The 15,774-nt window shown below is 47.5% G+C and overlaps 1 protein-coding gene across 1 annotated transcript in view; it reads left to right on the top strand.

Annotated features, from left to right (window-relative positions):
* KCNB1 (potassium voltage-gated channel subfamily B member 1) overlaps window positions 1–15,774 on the top strand; it is a 106,312-nt gene that overhangs the window by 17,630 nt on the left and 72,908 nt on the right. The gene's annotated exons all lie outside the window — the stretch shown is intronic.

Genomic DNA, 15,774 nt, shown 5'->3' with positions numbered 1-15,774 from the left:
CTGGGGGCCTGTGGGAGAGTTTGTTGTGTAGAATTCGACTTTATATCCTTATGGAGTGATGTTAGCTCTGCAAATTCAGGCTGGAAAGCTTGGGATTTCAGAAATTCTTGGTAGAGGTTAGGGTGCCTGGGATTGGAATTCTGGGGTTCGGGGTTGCAGGTCTGTCACTCAAGATCACGGCTGTGGTTGATGTTCATTCTTGGAGCATCGCCATTCGAGGTCACAACTCTGGGGTTCAAGGTCAGAAGGCTGCCATCCAAGGTCAGAATCCTCAGATTTGTAACTGGACCCAAGGAGTACACGGCCAGAGTGTTGATATTTGTGACCGAGAACTCCAGCAGACAAGGTTGGAACGCTGATGTTTCAGGTTGGAACTCATGCTCGGAGTTGGAATTCTGAGGTTTCAAGGTCTGATCGCAAACGCCGCCCAAGTGGCGTTTGTGATCACAATTCTGTCAGGCACATCCGGAACGCTGGTGTTTCGAGTCGGAACTCCCGTTTCCAACTCGTTATTTGTGGGTCTCATCTCTTGTGTGTGTCATTGCTGCTCATCATCCCCCTCTGGCAGAGTTCCCGAAGAAATGCAAACCACAGAAGGTTCCCAAATCTCCATTTAGCCAGGGGGGTTCTGTTACACCTCCTTCTGTTTCTGACGCCCATCCACTCGGGTGGTGCTGGCAGAGGTGACGTGATCCTCAGGAAGGCGGCTGAAGAATGGCTCCCCTGCCCCACTCCTGCCGGAAACCCTCGAACCTGTTGTCAACTCCGCTTAAATCCACTTCTTTTTCTTGCTGGCTGGCCTGGAACAGGCCCAGGGATGCAGCCCTGCCAACCCCCTGGGGGGCACCCGGATGATCTCACCACCCTATTATCCAGAGAAAGGCAAATGGTGTCAGGCAAAGGCGAGAACAGAGTGCCTAGTGCTTGTGGCTTCCTTACATGCGGCTGGCAGCAACGCGTAGGGAAGGGGAACGGTTTGCTGGTCGCTGTGGTCACCACAAATGCACTCTTGGTGCCAGGCAGAGGGGGAGCTTAATTGACTGTGGGATGGAGAGGTGCTAAAAAATCATCTTTAAACTCTGCTTACAATGGTGCAAATAATGGACACTCAGGGGACACTGGGTGGGAAGGGGGTCTGCACGGGCAATTTGCTGGGTCACATCCCCCAGTAAATGGTTACAGCACCCCCTCCCCTGATCTTCACATGCTCCATTCTTTACCTTCTTTTATTTTTCTCATAGTCCTTTCCACCACCTAGAATGCTATATATTTATCTCGCTTTTGTCTGTCTCATTGTATTGCATTATAAGCTCCATTAGAGAGGAACTTGTTCAGGGTTTACTTCTATCTTCCTAGTGCTAAAATCGTGCTTAGCATATAGTAGTTACTAAATGAATATTTGTTGAATAAATAAATGAATGAATGAATGACTACTGTTCTTGCAGTAGTAGTAGTCAGAGAGTTTTCCAAGCTCTCAAATCATTCTATGCAGAGCCCATGTCAAATCACATCCACTCTACCTAGACAGTTTTTGAATGAGGGTGAGGGGAAGCAGCGGTAGGAAGAGGTATCAACCCCTCCATGGTTTCTCATTGTTCTCAGGATAATTTCCAAAACCCTTACCTGGCCACTAGGGACCTATAAGGAGTTCTACCCCACCTTCACATTACAGATTCTTCGTATGGCTCCCTATCTCCTTTCTCAGATCTTCAGGACACCATTCCGGGTCTCATCTCAGGACCTTTGCACATGCTGTGCTGACTAGCACAAGCTTGCAGCCCCTACGCTGGCCCCCTTGGCCTCCTTAATTCATCCTTTAAAACTCTATTTGAACACCCTTCCCTTGACTTCTGATTTTTTTTTTTTTTTTTTTTTTTTGCCACGCTGCGTGGCTTGCGGGATCTTAGTTCCTCCACCAGGGATTGAACCGGTGCCCTCGGCAGTGAAAGCGAGGAGTCCTAATGACTGGACCGCTAGGGAATTCCCTTGACTTCCCAAACTTGATGACATTCTAAGCCCCACAATGGGCCCTGGTATTTCTTTCAAGAATTTATCATCAGGGGCTTCCCTGGTGGCGCAGTGGTTGAGAGTCTGCCTGCCAATGCAGGGGACGCAGGTTCGTGCCGCGGTCCGGGAAGATCCCACATGCCGCGGAGCGGCTGGGCCCGTGAGCCATGGCCGCTGAGCCTGCGCGTCCGGAGCCTGTTGCTTCTCAATGGGAGAGGCCACAGCAGTGAGAGGCCCGCGTACCGCAAAAAAAAAAAAAAAAAAAAAAAGAATTTATCGTCAGACCCCTTTGGTCACTGCTTTTGGATTCCAAAGTTCATTGCTCTGGGGTTAATCTTCCCTGAACTGGAGGTTCCTTAGAGGAGGTGCCCAGAAGCCCTTCCCTTTCACTCAGAAAAATGCAGAACCTGGTTCCTCCTTCCAGATATGAGACATTCTCACTCAAGGGAGGAGGAGTTTCGCTCTCCCAGGAAGATTTCTTAGCCGCCCTCCAAAGCCTATCTCAAAGGAGCCCATCGCTGTGGGCCCTGTGTCTCCTCAGTACTTCTCACCCTCCAGCTGTCCAGGCTGAGCCCAGGTTTCCCTGGGGACTCTGAGGGCTTCAGAGGCACCATCCAGCCTATTTCTCTGCCAACACCCACATAGCTAACATTCCTGTACCACTCATACAGACGTTAACTCAGATAGTCCCCTCAACGCCCTATGAGGAATGTACTGTTATTTTCCCCATTTTACAGATGTGGAAACTGAGCCCCGGAGAGGCAGAGTAATACATGCAAGGATGCAGCTAAGAGAGGGCAGGGCAGCGTCTGACCCCAGGCTGTTACCTGCAGAGCCCAGGCACTGAGCCAGCACCCCACCCCCACCCCCACCCCCACGCTGCTCTCCTTCTCTCCGTAGCTCTCCCTCACTTGCTTCTCCCTTTTATTCTTGGGCTTCTTGCCTTTCTCTTTTTGCTCTTCTCCCTTTTCTCCTTAAGTAGCTCAAACACCCCAAGTTTTTAAAGAATCTCAATTGTGTGGATATTTTGTTGTATTTTTCAAATTCCATAAATCATAAGGGCAGTGGGATTTTTCACAGTTTTATGAGGTAAAGGAGGGAGGAGGGCAAAGGTGGGTAATTTCCATTTGATTTGCTGGAGAATGGGTGGAAGGAGAGGTTAAATCCCCTCCGAGTGGCCTGCAAGTTTCCATGCGGCCAGGCCCCCCACCTCTCTGATTTCATCTCCCACCACAGTCTCCTGGTTCCTTGTGTCCAGCCACACTGATCTCATACTAAATTCCTTCTTGCTTTGGGCCTTCGCACATGCTTTCCCTCAGCCTGGAATTTGTTTTCCTTTCTTCTTCACCCAGTATTGCCTGCTCATCCTGAAGCTCCCAGATCGAATGTCACCTCCTCCAGGAAGCCGTCCATGATCTCTGAACAGGTCAAACCTCCCAGTTATGGTTTTCAAAGTTCTATGTACCTCTGTTGGATGGCCCTTGTTCCCACTGTAATTTCACATCCATTTTGATGATGGTCTGATTATTCTGCCTTCCCTTGCCCCATGTGGACTGTGAGCTCCCTGATGGCAGGACTTGTCTGCTGTGTTCATCTGTGTCTCCTGCACCTAGCACTGTGCCTGCCTCCCTGTAAGCACTCTGTAGGATTGTGTTGAATGAACTGATGGATGAAAGAATTCAGAGGTTAGTCACAGTTGCCAGGAAGCAAATATTGAACTCCTTTGGGTTAGGAGTGGGTGAAATAGTTTTAAAGGTCTGGCCAGAACTCCAACCAGAAGGCTCTTATCATCCCAAACTGAAAGGAGGAAGGGCACCAAATTCTTTTGCAAACAGCCAAATATCTTCTCTGGTGCTCGGAATGTATTGAATGATAATTCATGTTTTCTATCAGCTTTTTAAAGGTACCTATTTGGGTTATCTTTTATAGGGTGTTGCTGAGTTTTTCTAAAGCAAATGCCACATACGAAGACTGTAAACCCAGGAAACAGAAGTTCTGAGGGAGGTTTCTAAATGAAAAATTCACCAGAAATATGGTTTAGTTGGAAGTTGCACTACCTTTGGGGGCAGATGGACTTGGTTCAAATCCCAGCTCCACCACTAGTGCCTGGAGCCTCAGACAGGTCACATCCTCTCTCTGAGCTGACATTTTCTCTGAACTTCATCTTCTGAACACCAAAGCCAGCAGAAAGAGAGGCCCTCTTCCCTGGCTGTTCCAGCAAAAGTCCCAGGGTTGGCTCTGATTGGACATACTTGGGTCATGTGCTCATCTTTGAACCAATCCCTGTGGCCGGAGGAGGACATACGTGAGGGGACTCACTTGGGTCAGAAACCACCACTGAGTGCAGGGGAAATACCCGAAATAGGATTTGCTTAATATTCTTTAATTAATTTATTTTACTTCAATCAAGTTGTCTGTAAGAGGAAATTTGATATCATGAAGAATTGGTACCATTTGCCATTAATCATGTTATGAAATTCCAGCCAGATGCTGGAGTCCGACACCTGCTCTCTCTGGGTTCAAAGGGGAGACGTATGTGTGTTAGAGAGGTGTGATAGTCCCATTAGCTTCCAACAGGGACTTTCCCCTTAAGGGAGTCTGAAGGTTTGAAGGAGAATTGGAAAGGCTAACACCTTCTCACTTTGAATCAATGGGATCCGATGTCTTTCCCTGTACAGCTAACCCAGTCTTGGCTGCACGTGAGAATCATCTGAGAATCTTTGAAAAATCCCAACGCCAGGCCACCCTCCAGACCAATTAAATCAGAATCTCTGTGGGTGGGACACAGGGACTGGTATTCTGCAAAGCTCCCAAAGTGATTCCAGGGTGCACTGAGGTTGAGAAATCAGATTTCAATGCAGCTGGTACTGGTGGTATGTGTCCCACATTGGCACCCATAGGGGTTCAGCAAGTCCACTGGGCTGTAGGAAGGGGCTCACTGGGAGGCTAGGGTGCCCTGGGCTGGTCAGAGTGGTCCAAGGGCAGGCTCCCTTTTCTCTAAGGAATTAACTGAGCAGGAGTCTGGAGAGGATCATTTAACAGTCTCAAATGGGAAGGAAACACTCATCCATCTTCCAGTCTAGCAGGATAAGATTCCCGGGATGAAATTCAGCTCTCGCTCTGCCCCTACCCCCTCTATCTGGAGTCTGACGGCTTGTTATCTGAACCAGCTGTTACCTCTCCATCCAGCTGTCAATGATCCCAGACCCAGCTTTCCTGCTGTGTGGCCTTGGGCAAGTCACTTAGCTTCTCTGGTCTTCAGGTTCCTTGTCTGCATACTGGGAGCACATAGCTGGGTTGTGTGATCTTTAAAGGCATTTCCACTCTGGGGACCCGTGAATCTTCATCAGGGAGGCTCCTTAACCCCACACCCAAGCCCAGGTCAGGGATTCTCAAACCCCAGCAGAATTCAGATTCCCAGGTTCATCACTCAGACCACAGAATCAAAGTCTCTAGACACAGCCTGGGATCTGCATTCTAACAGGGATCTCTGTGGATTCTGATGCCGATGGTCCTTGAAGTACACTTTGAAACATAGTGCCTCTGCCTTGGGGCTCACCATGAAAACTCCTTCTCGAGCCGTGCCCTTCTCACAGCAGCCTCCTTTTCATAGGTGAGGGTACTGAGGCTCAGAGAGGCCAAGTGTTTGACCAAGGCTGCGCCCTGAGTACCTGGCCCAGCTGGGATTCAAACACCGAACCCGCCTAACCCCAAAGCTGGAGTTCTTCTCCTGTCTCTCACTCTCCATCTTTAAAATGGCGGCTTCTGCCCCCACCCCCCGCACTTTCTCCCTTCCCTGCTTTATTTATTTATTATTTATTTTTCCATAGCAGTTATTCCCTTCTGGCCCACCCAACTCCTAGCCTACTTGAATATAAGTTTCATGTGAGCAGGGCTTTCTGTTTTGTTTATTAAAGTATCCCCAGCCCCTGAATTAGTGCCAGGCACAGAGCAGGTGCTCAATCAACACTTGTTCGTGAACGACGTCACTGCATCTCTCTAAGCTTCCGTTTCCCCACGTGTAGAATTTTGACTCACCCACTTCAGAAGACTGCGTGTTTTGCTCGGTAGTGTTTTGCTCACTGTAGAGAGCGCTGTGCCCAGGTGAGGGGGCTGGAGCTTGGCACGGGCGAGGGTGAGATGTGGCCCTGCCCTTGGGCCTGCTCAGGGCCGAAGGGTCTGGTGCCTTTCGCGGCTGGGATGGGGGCTGCAGGCCAGGCCCTCACCTGCCCAAGGATCCTCTGCCCCACATCCCTGCTCCACCGCTCCCCTTCTCACAGGATCAGATCTCGCCATTGGTTCCGGGGCCTCCCCTGAGGCCTGCCTAGGCCGCTTTGTCTTTCTTCACCTTGCAACTTCATCTGCACAGCCTGGTCCTCCAGCTGGGCCCCATCCCATCTTCCCTTGGTGAGGCCTCCCCAGCAGGCAGATCGGCTCAGAGCGCCTGAAAGCAATGATTCTGACACGCCACCCTGAGGGTCTCGCAGATTCTAGAATCCTACAGACAGAATAGTTCTAACTTGTACTCTGTGAGCCCAGATGTATGAAGTGCCGTTTCTTTTTTAATTTCTTATTTTCCAAATACTAGATTCCATGGCCTGCAATGGAGGGAGGGTGGTGGAAACTTAACCTCAGCACTATTCAGTCTTTTCCTCATTTTCTTCCAAGGGTTGGCCCTAAGCTGGGGAGGTTTAGGTAGTGATGAGTTACTGCACTAAGTCAGGATGGATGCTGTAGGTGCCTCCCCTACACCCCCTTTCCAGGCTGGTGCACCTGTACCTCTCTCCCCCTCCCCCCATACCCCCCACCCCTTGCAACTGCTATGAGTACCAGCTGCTGATAAGTTACAACTGCCTCCTTCTCATAACTGCCCCCCTCTCACAATTGCCCTTGGCCAATGGGAATCACCTGCTTGGGGGACTACGCCCTACAACAGCTCTGTCCTCCGGCCCCCTCCCCGCATCACTGGCAGCCTGTAGCCAACGACTCACTGAGTCAGGGGTACAAAAGCTCTGCCTTGGGCTTCCCCGGTGGCGCAGTGGTTGAGAGTCCGCCTGCCGATGCAGGGGACGCGGGTTCGTGCCCCGGTCCGGGAGGATCCCACATGCCACGGAGCGGCTGGGCCCGTGAGCCATGGCCGCTGAGCCTGCGCGTCCGGAGCCTGTGCTCCGCAACAGGAGAGGCCACAGCGGTGAGAGACCCGCGTACCACAAAAAAAAAAAAGCTCTGCCTTCTTACTTTAAGGTGAGATCAACTTCAGGTGCAGTTCACACTCCCAAGCTCCCCGTGGTGGGATCAGGCTGAAGCTAGCTTCCTGTAAGACCCCATCTTACCGTAGCTCCTGCCCTGCCGGGTCCTGTTTCCCTTGCTTGCTGTCTCCTCAATAAATCTTGCGCATAAGGCTCTCAATCTCTGCTTCTATGGACACGCACTTAACGGTCATGAGGGGGAGTCATTGTGTGTTAAAAATGTACACCCATGTACAAATGCTAGGGATTTATAACTCAAAGTGACCCTCGGTCTCGGGCAGTCTACTCCCTCCCCAGCATTCCCAACCGCCTCTCATTTCTCCTTCATCTTCAGGATGGGCTCTCATTGACCCTCTGTCCCCACAAGCACAGACCTCAGGCCACTCCCCACTGTCCTGCTGGGCTGCAAGCTTTAGCTTCTTCTGCTGACTTGGTGGGGACGACGGCCAGAGTGGGCTGCAGTTCAAGCATTTGTGCACAAAGGGCTTTTAAAGGCTGGCCTGGCCTTCCCTCCCGCCTCTCCGCCAGGAATGCTCGCCATCCCCAGCGCGAAAGCCCTGGCAAGCTGGGCCTTGTTTTATTTCTGCTCGGGCGTTTTCTGAGGTTTAACTTGGCAGCCTTCCACGCCGACCTTGCACAGCATAATGAATTGGGGAGAGGCTCTGTGCCAGCTCCCCATTAACATTGCCTTTGAGGGTGTCTCATGGGCTCCCAAAAGCTTTTGGCCTGCTCAGGTCAGGAAGTAGAGAGAGTGGACCAGGCAGAGAGAAAATGATAGATTCAATGGTCCTAAGGTGCAGTGTGACCTTGGACAAGTCACACCCCCTCGCTAGGTCCTGGATCCCCCAACTATAAAGGAGGACATTGGACTGGGTGATTCCTCCCAGCTCCCTGCTGTATCCATTCATTGGGAAAACTTTTTTTTTTTTTTGTGGTACGCGGGCCTCTCACTGTTGTGGCCTCTCCCGTTGCGGAGCACAGGCTCTGGACGCGCAGGCTCAGCGGCCATGGCTCACGGGCCCAGCCGCTCCGCGGCATGTGGGATCCTCCTGGACCGGGGCATGAACCCGTGTCCCCTGCATCGGCAGGCGGACTCTCAACCACTGCGCCACCAGGGAAGCCCGAAAAACATTTATTGAGTGCTGAGTACATGCCAGGCACTCTTCTAGGTTCTGGGAACATGGCAGTAAACAAAACAAATTCCCTTCCTCGTGGGATAGGATAGCCCTACTGGGGAGAATAAAAGGAATGTGAGATTTAGAATCAGAAGACCTGGATTTTTTTGCCACTGAATTCTCTGAGCCTCAGTCTCCTTGTCTTTAAAATTGGGTTCTGCTATGACATCACTGAGATAGTGGACATGAATGTTCTTGGTAGTAGCCGCATGTAATATTTATTAAGCACCTACTGTTTTCCAGGGCGTGGACATAGATAATAACCCTCATAGTCTCTCCATGGGGAGGGGTATACTGTAAGGGTGGTGAGTGAAGGCTCTGGAGCCATACTGGGTTAAATCCAACTCTGCCACTTCCCAGCTGTGTGACCTTGGACAAGCTGCTGCACCTCTCTGTGCCTCAGTTCCCTTACCCATAAGAGAGGGGTCTAACTACTAAGCTGGCGGGAAGAATGGAGTGCGTTAGGACTTGTACAGGCCTTAGAACAGTGCCTGGCACATAGTAAGTGGTCAATCCAAGGGAGGAGGATGTTAGTCATCCCATGTTTATGGAGGAGAAAACTGAGATTTTACGTACTTTCCTGAGGTCATCCAGCAAGCGGCAGCTAAAGGAGATGCTGAAGGAGCCTCCCCGTGGTCTGGTCCCAGTGCCAGTAGCTTCCCCAACTCCCTTAGCTACCGGGACCTCGAGAGGCTAATCTGAGCTGCAGACTGAAACCCAGGGATTTACAGCTTAGAAATACCCCTTTCTCAGTGTGTATCTGGGTGCATCCGTGAGCTTCCATGCACGTATGTGCGAGTGTGTGTGGCTCTGCATGCTTACTTGCATGTGTCTGAGTATGTTAATAGTCATCATCTCCATATGAGCTTCAAGAATAGGCAAAACTGAACTTTGGTGAGAGAAATCAGAACAGTGGTTGCCTCTGGGGATATTGACTGGAAGAGGGCCCCGAGGGAACTTTCTCGGGTGATGGAAATATGTGTACCTTAATTGGGATGGTGGTTACACAGATGTTTCCATTTATCAAAAGGCATTGCGCTGAAACACTTAAAACTGTGCATTTTATATGTGTAAATTATACCTCAATAAATAAGAGCATATGGGGGGAAATGATCACTTATGTGATCTCATTTACTGAGGGCTAACTAACCACGCGCCAGGCACCGTTCTGGGTGCCTTACAGGCGTCTGTCATTTAATCCTCACAGCAGCCCCACGTAGCATGCCTGTATGTACCTTGTCTGGGTCTCTTTCTGTGCAGGTTTATGCGTGGTTCACAGAGCACACATATACACTCCTTCATCCCCAAACTTGAGGGTCCCAGAGGGCAGGCACGAGGGTGCACATATGTCCACAGAGAGCAGGAGGGTGCACGTGCGTCCACAGAGATGTCCACAGGAATAGATGTCTGCTAGCACCTGTGTGCTACGTGCAGGAGCATTGCTGGACCACGCTCCACGCGCTGTGCCATAGTTAGATGCTAACAGCATTCCAGGCCCCAGGTCTGTGTAGACATCAAGCGCTGTTTCAGACAACAATGGCAAGAGATTGACAGCCAGCCGCCTGTGCCAGGGAGGAGTGTGGACTCCTGGACTCCAGGCAGTTAGCATCTCTAAAGGGCGTCTTGGCTGACTGGTGGCTAATTTGCAGACATGGTCCCATTAGCCAAACGCAGCAGGTGGATGAAGGGCCTCCTCCAACAACTTATGAGCCACTCTTGGCGGCAGGTTTTGCCCTGGGAGGAGCCCACACTTTAAGAGTATAAACAGAGCCTGCCTGCCCAAGCCAGCCCCGCCTCTGTCCTTTCCACCACCTTGTGAGCTGGGGAGGGCATGGAGGCTCAGAGAGGGTGAGCAACTTGTCCAGGGTCAAACAGCTAGCAGGCCAGCGACCCAGGAACTTGCAGGCATGTGTGTCTCCCACGACTGTCAGGCACTGACATGCAGCTTTCATGATTTCTTCTTGCCATTTCCTTTCACTAAAGGTACTATTATTTTCTTAGTATTTTTCCTGTTAACGACCCACTTATTAAATTTAAGTAAGTTTATTTTAAAAGGAATCTGCTATTAATGGAAAACCAATATCAGATACCCCTAAATTGAAGTAGACTGACCAACCTTCCCTGTCCCCATTTGCATGGGACTGAGGCAGTTCCCTGGACATGGAACTTTTCAGTTTTAAAATTGGGATGGGCCCAGCAAACTGGGTTGCGTTGCTTACCCTAAATGGAAAGCAAGTTTAAAAATGCATGCTGTGAAAACGAGCTAGATTATTAAACTGTAACCTGCCACGGTGGCCTGCCACAGGCTCTGAGCCTGGAGTTTTAGACTTGGAGCCCCTCTTTTCTGTAGTCCCCACACAAGTTCCAGGGTTCACTCTGATTGGCTTGATTCGGTCATGTGCTCAAACGGAGCCAATGGTTGCTGCCAGGGGAATGCACCGTTCTGATTGGCCAGACCTAGAGCTAGAGGTGGGCTGCTCAGCCTCAACCAAGCCACCTGGCTCCAGAGCAGAGGGACAGACAGTTCCTCTAAAGAATGAGGGTATTTGTTACCAAGAGGAAGCCCTCCAGGCAGACATGAAACAGCAGATGACCCGTCCATTCTTGCAGGAACAATCTCCTCTTGCTCTCCCAGGCCCTGGTTCCCAATCTGATTCTTTCTCCCTGTGATCCTTCCTCTCTCTGGGCCTCGGTCTCCCCATCTACAAAATGGAGGGTTGAGGGAGGTTAACTTGAATGATCTCTAAGAATCTTCCAGACTTTGACATTTTGAGATTTGTCTTCCCTGGAACAATTATTATTGTTGTTTAGGGGTTGTTACTGTTTTTCTCCCTTTCAATTGCTCAGAGATAGATGAGAAATGGGGAGGTCATACAGCATGAAGAAAGGAACATAAGGCACTTCCAGATTCAAATCCCAGCACTGACACTTTCTGCCTCTGTAATTTTGAGCAAGTCAATTCATTTTTCCGAGCCTCCGTTTCCTCATCTCTAAAATGGAAGAATGATAGTATCTATTTAGAAAGGTCACAATGAGGATTAAAACGGGTGGAAAGTCTTTGGTAAAAGAGATATGTCTGTAAGGATGCATTTGGGGGCAAGAAAAAGAAAACCAAATCAAACTGGCATAAAAAATGAAGGGCAATTATTGGATGGTGTAGCTGAAAAGTCTCAGGGAGTTTTGATCCAGGGGTAAAAGAGGGGTCACAATGTCTTTTCAATGTCTATGATTCATTCTGCTTTGCCTTTCTCTGTGAGTCAGCTTTGCTCTTGGGCTGGCCCCCCTCATGGGAGCCCTAAAAGTAATTCTAGGCTTCACATTTGCACACCATGTCGTCCAGAAGAAAAGAGAACTCCCAGCATTCCAGCAAGTCTCAGAAGTCAATCTCACTGAACTAGTTTAAGTCACACGTCACACTCTGAGCAATCTCAGTGACTAGAGGATGCAATGTGCCTATCCTGGGGGATGCAATGTGCTGATTGGCTTATTCCTGGGGCAGGGGAGGAGTCAGCTTCCTGAGGACCAGATGGATCCCAGCTGACCAGGAAGAGGTTGGCAAAGGGAAAATGCATGCTGGGAATGATGCAATCAGATATTGAAGATCACCCGAGACTCTAATGATGACAGCAATGAAAGGGCTGGCTCTCAGGGATATCTCCTCTTGTCCTAAACTAGCATTTACACAAGGGGAAACTGAGGCTCAGAGAGACGAGGTTCCGGGTGGGTGTCACCTAGAAAATGTGCACTGAGATCTACCTTTGTCTGGGTTTCTGTAAGACCGCACTGAGATAAGAATAACGCTTTAAGAAGGAAAAGAAAGACTAAAATGCATTGTACGCCTACTCCGTGCTAGATTTTCTACCCCCATCATGTCATTTAATCCTTGTAGCCACCCTGGAAAGTAGTCTCTGTCATTGTGTTACCGAGTCCGAGCTCGCTCTGCTCGCTGCACAACAGGCCAATGAATCAGAGATGAGGTGTTGAGACAAGGAATACAACTTTATTCGGAAAGGCAGCAGACCAAGAAGATGGCAGACTAGTGTCTCTGAAAAACCATCTTATCTGGGTCTGGAGGCTGATTTCTTTTATAGAATCAGAGAGGGAGAGGTGGTGAGGAAGTAAAGTAAAAGGGCCATCAGTCTTGCAAAACATCTCCTGGAATGTCCAGCCTCAGTGAGGGGATGTGTTCATTTCTTCTTTCTCGCAGCCTTTCACAGGTGGGCAGGGTTCCCTGAGGCAGGCCGTTATGTATGATATAATAACAAAATCAACGAAAAGCAAAGGTTAAAGTCAAAGAAACAGATCGAACATGGAGTCCGATTTAGCTCTTCCTGTTACAATTCCCCACTGTCAATATCCATTCCACAGTCTTGTGGAAAAAGGGGTGACAACGTTCTAACTGCTCCAGCAGATGGATCTTTCTGGGAGTGTCCACCACTGGTGTCAGTGTTCCAAATGTTGAGGTTTGTCTTTTGTTCTGCTTTGGAAGTGTCTACTTTACACCTGCATACTTAAAAATATTCACAACCTAAAAGTTGAGACTTACCGGGAATTTTGAGGGCTTCAAGCCCAGGAGGCCACATCTCAAGTTAAGGAATTCAGCATTTTTCTTTGTATGGGAAGATACAAGAGTCTGGGCTCACTGAAATCATTTCTTTGATATGCACCACAGCTATCTGGGGCCTGTATCCTGTATTTTCACATCCTGAGTTTCCTCAGGGCTCACCATAGGGAGTGGCTGCAGTCTGATGGCTGCTAGGTGGCAGGTATTCTTCTCCTTCCCGAGTTTCCTCAGGGTTCACCGGCTCACATTGGAGGGCTGCAGTCGCTGAGGGCTGATCCTCTCCTCTTGGTCAGGAATTTGACCAATATTTGGGAGATATTTCATGATAAGATTTTGTCCCACAGCGCTGGGAGGCTCATCCCAGGTCAGGGGGAAATTCTTGATATGCCACTCTAGGTGCCAATTTTCAGATTAGACCCTATTGATAATTAAAGATTCTCTGGATCCCCTAATTATGATCCAGGAGACATTTTCCCTTGTTGCTTCTTCTCATACTTAGAATCACATTATTACAATTATTTTATGTTATAAAAGTGATCTGTTTCCTTAAGATGTTTAGCCATAGAAGTTTTGTTGGAGGCCTGGTTACACACTGGGTACTACAAGAGACAACGATCTTATAAAATAGGATATAAGCAATGCAGCTAGTAATATTGACAAAGACAGTACAGCGGGGAGACACAAAGCCCAAACAATTCGGAAATAAAGAACAAATTAAAACAATGATTAGCATAATATCAAGTCCACAGGAGAGCCAGCTGGAGACAACAAATTCTGGCAGGGTCAGGTAGAGAGAAAAAGATAAATGTTTCGTCTTTGTTTACAAAGGCACACTTTATCAACTTGTTGTAGGTCATAGCACAAGAGAAAAAGTTTTTCCGAAAAACAAAGATTAAAGCCAATATATTTCCCAAAGTCGTAAAGTTATAAAACATATTTACCAGTTTATTCAGTCTCATGTAATTAATTCCCGCTGATCTGGATGAAGTAGTCAGGTTTCCCATTAGTTTTGTCATTTGTTACCCAGTCCAGTGATATTATCTAAAGGCTATCAGAAACTTGTATTTCTTAAAAAGTTCCTTTTTATCAGTCTTCTTGAAAATCTTCATTTTGTAAAAGCATCGGGACAAAACTTAAAATAGCATGGATAAAGATTTGAGTACAACGTAATTAGCAGGAAACTTGGATATACCATTTTAGAATAGCTAGTATAATGATTGATAACATATCAGGACATATCAGATGTTAGGGATTCCATATAAATTTTGGAATATCTATATAAATGACATATCTCCACACACTATAATCTAAGGTTCATCTCCAATCACTTGACAATGTTTTTGAAGCAATTTAACATATCAAATAAACTTAGTTTGACATCTGTCTCTGAGATGTCTCAGAGATGTTCTTTCAAAGTATCCCAGAGTCAGCTGGAGGCTAAAAAGCTTGAGTCAGATTTTGATATTTGGGAAGTTTGTCAAAAGTATCAAAAAGGTTTTAAAACACAACAGGATTGTAGGTCACTGTGAAACATTACTTATCCATTTAACCAAAGTCACAAAATGATTAAAAGAAAACAAATACGGATCACCTAAGGGCACAGAAACTTATATAATCTGTTATCAAAAGAAGCACTTCTGACAGAGAGAGATCAAATTCCAGTCTTGTATTAGCTTACTTAAAAAAATCCATTTACTTAGTTAACTTCAATCTAAATTTTGTTAATCCTGACCATGTACAAAACTTTCTCAGTAAAATGTAATTCCATTTCTCATACCTTCTTAACTGAAAACACACATTCCACCGTACGGAAATGTTTTATTATTTTCAGTAGCTTTATTTATATATTTAAATTAGAATCCCTGACTCTTAAAAACCTTAATTTCTAGTGACAACAAAAAGGCAAGTAATAGTTACCAAAATCTGGAGAAACTATTTTAGATGAGTTTTAGAACATAAAAATATTTTTATAGTTTACCTAAAAGCTCTTATCTCATTTATAATTACTTTAAAGTTTCATCATATCAAGTTACTTTTCTTGCTGACAAATTTGCAACAGATATAACAAGATTTCATTTAACTTTTATTAGACCTAGGTGCAGTGAAAGTACTATACTTAATGTTGATGGCTCTAAAGACATGTCTATATTAATTAGATCAACAAACTTAAACATTAATACCAGATATTAATTTAAATATTTTCCAGTTCAAGTGAACATGAAACTCATTTAGCTTAATTTCTCTTGTATTTAGAATTATTTGGTTTGAAAATGCTTACTTTTCTGTAAGACAATTAAATAGAGCTCATTGACAGACTAACCTCAGCATGTTATCCAAAGACAAAAACACATACAAACACACAAACAGAGAGACATCATAGTTCTCATTTCAAAATTTCAGCCCTGGGCTTCCCTGGTGGCGCAGTGGTTGAGAGTCCGCCTGCCGATGCAGGGGACACGGGTTCGTGCCCCGGCCCGGGAAGATCCCACAAGCCACGGAGCGGCTGGGCCCGTGAGCCATGGCCGCTGAGGCTGTGCGTCCGGAACCTGTTGCTCCTCAACGGGAGAGGCCACAACAGTGAGAGGCCCGCGTACTGAAAAAAAAAAAAAAAAAAAATTCAGCCCTGAGTCAGGCACGGCAGTGTGAAATCCATCAGTTTACAAAAGAGGTTGGATTAAAGTTGGGTTTCTGGCAGATGGAACAAATCAACTCCCTTATCTAGATGGCTAAACCCTTTCTACTAATATTTATGGAAAACAAGTCAAGTTCTAAATTACCG

This window comes from Leucopleurus acutus, assembly GCF_964270905.1.
Source record: "Leucopleurus acutus genome assembly, chromosome: 16".
Lineage (NCBI taxonomy): Eukaryota > Metazoa > Chordata > Mammalia > Artiodactyla > Delphinidae > Leucopleurus > Leucopleurus acutus.
The sequence above is the reverse complement of the archived record's forward strand: the minus strand, read 5'-3'. Positions and strand labels throughout refer to the sequence as shown.